A 3,090-nucleotide genomic window follows, 5' to 3' on the forward strand; every position below is an offset into this window, starting at 1 on the left:
AGACAGTGGTAAAGAATCCACCTGCCAATGTAGAAGATGCAGGTTTGATTGCTGGGTCAGGAAGATCCCCTGGAGAAGGAAATGGTTACCCACTTCAATATTCTTGCCTGGAAAATCCCATTGACTGAGGAGGCTGGCAGGCTACAGTCCATGGGGTCACAAAAGACTCAGGCAAGACTTAAAGACTAAACATAAGATATGCAGTTCAGTCGCTCAGTCGTGTCCGACTCTTTGCGACCCCATGAATCGCACCACGCCAGGCGTCCCTGTCCATCACCAACTCCTGGAGTTCACCCAAACTCATGTCCATCGAGTCGGTGATGCCATCCAGCCATCTCATCCTCTGTCGTCCACTTCTCCTCCTGCCCCCAATCCCTCCCAGCATCAGAGTCTTTTCCAATGAGTCAGCTCTTCACATGAGGTGGCCAAAGTATTGGAGTTTTTCAGCTTTAGCATCAGTCCTTCCAAAGAACACCCAGGGCTGATCTCCTTCAGAATGGACTGGCTGGATCTCCTTGCAGTCCAAGGTACTCTCAAGAGTCTTCTCCAACACCACAGTTCAAAAGCATCAATTCTTTGGCACTCAGCTTTCTTCAGAGTCCAACTCTCACATCCATACACGACCATTGAAAAAACAATAGCCTTGACTAGACAGACCTTTGGAAGCAAACTAAATGCCCATCAATAGATAAATGAATAACAAAATTGTTTCATTCATATACACACACACGCACACGTATATATACACACACAATGAAATTATTAGCCCTAAAGAGAAAAACATTCTGCCACTTGCAACTATGTGGATAGACTTAGAAGGTAATATGCATAATGGAATAAGTCAGAGAAGACAAATACTGTATGTCATCACTTAAATGCAGAACCTAGAAAATAAAACAAAAAATATAACAAACAGGATATATAGAGAGAGAATAAACTATATATAGATATATAAAATAAACTAGTGGTTACCAGTGGAAAAGAGTTGGAGAGAGAAGCAAAACAGTGGTATGGTGTTAAGAGATACAAACTACTATGTATAAAATAAATAAGTAACAAGGATACATATTATATAGAACAGAGAAATATAGCCATTATTTTGTAATATCTTTAATTGGAGTATAATCTATAAAAATATGAAAAACTATGTTATACACAATTGTGTTGTACCTCTTAATTATACACGATTTTTATTTTAAAAATAAGTAAATTTATGGAGAAGGCAGTGGCACCACACTCCAGTACTCTTGCCTGGAAAATCCCATGGATGGAGGAGCCTGGTAGGCTGCAGTCCATGGGGTCGCTAGGAGTCCGACACGACTGAGCAACTTCACTTTCACTTTTCCCTTTCATGCATTGGAGAAGGAAATGGCAACCCACTCCAGTGTTCTTGCCTGGAGAATCCCAGGGACGGGGGAGCCTGGTGGGCTGCCATCTATGGGGTCACACAGAGTCGGACACGACTGAAGTGACGTAGCATAGCATAGCAAATTTATAAAATTAAAAAAAAAAAAAAAAACAATAATCTTAACCAGCCAATCAGTAGATCCCATTGTAATTAGATAAGCATGCTTAAGCAATAATTCAAATAAGCATTACTATGAAAGTATTATCCATCTGCCCACAACACTTCACTTAGGAAATCCTGGATTCCTGAATCTGCTGTACCTCTGCAAATTTGCTGTTTCCTTTAGCCCATGGTTTCCTGGGAGTTGTAATTTCTGTCTAGGATTAAAACATGATGCACAAGAGAGAAGGAACAGCATTACACTATACAGACAACCAAAGAGTACTTGATATTTTATCCAGTTTCGTAGAGCCCCTGCATCCTGTAATCAAAGGGCTGACTCTGTACAAGGTATGAAGCTTTATTCTAATTTTTTGTTATAGAAAGTAAGATCAAATTCAAGCCTGGTAATGATTTTCTCAGTCCAAAACTATTCCATAATTATTTTTTAATTTTCCCAATTACATTTCCTTTTCATTTGCTTATGCCATTTTGAAATGTTTTCTTTTAATGTATCTTCAAGAAACATTTTTTGGGAAAGTATAAGCTGCAATCAAAAAACTACTTTTAATTGACAGTCCTGTTGCTTCATTATGAAGATATCAAAACTTATTTTGAACATGGAATGGAGCAGGGATACACCCTTACTAGGCAGCTATGAAAACTGAAAGCCAAAGTGATTAAATGGGTTGTATAAGATGAAACAACTGGAAATTGGTGGAGTGTGATTAGAGATCAGGTATTTAGTTTTCATTATAATCTCTTTTCAATCTTACAAGTGACAAAAATTTGAAATGATATATACTGTTAGTAACAACTGTAATAACATAGCAAGAGGACAGCAGTAAGGGATTATTGGAATTAAGTGATACTGTAAGTTTCTCTAGTGCTTCATGGTGAAGAAATTGACAAAAATCTATTATGTAGTCAACACTGATATTTGAGATATATAATCAAAATATAAGAAGCAAACTATTCCACACGTGCCATTAAAAGAGGTAGATCAGATCAGATCAGTCCCTCAGTCGTGTCCGACTCTTTGCGACCCCATGAATCGCAGCACGCCAGGCCTCCCTGTCCATCACCAACTCCCAGAGTTCACTCAGACTCACGTCCATCGACTAAGTGATGTCATCCAGCCATCTCATCCTCTGTTGTCCCCTTCTCCTCTTGAGTCAATTCTTTGCATGAGGTGGCCAAGGTACTGGAGTTTCAGCTTTAGCATCATTCCTTCCAAAGAAATCCCAGGGCTGATCTCCTTCAGAATGGACTGGTTAGATCTCCTTGCAGTCCAAGGGACTCTCAAGAGTCTTTTACAACACCACAGTTCAAAAGCATCAATTCTTCAGCGCTCAGCCTTCTTCACAGTCCAACTCTCACATCCATACATGATCACAGGAAAAACCATAGCCTTGACTAGACGAAACTTTGTTGGCACAGTAATGTCTCTGCTTTTGAATATGCTATCTAGGTTGGTCATAAATTTCCTTCCAAGGAGTAAGCGTCTTTTAATTTAATGGCTGCAGTCACCATCTGTAGTGATTTTGGAGCCCAGAAAAATAAAGTTTGACACTGTTTCCACT

Source organism: Bison bison, unplaced genomic scaffold, assembly GCF_000754665.1.
Source record: "Bison bison bison isolate TAMUID 2011002044 unplaced genomic scaffold, Bison_UMD1.0 scf7180017864473, whole genome shotgun sequence".
NCBI lineage: Eukaryota > Metazoa > Chordata > Mammalia > Artiodactyla > Bovidae > Bison > Bison bison.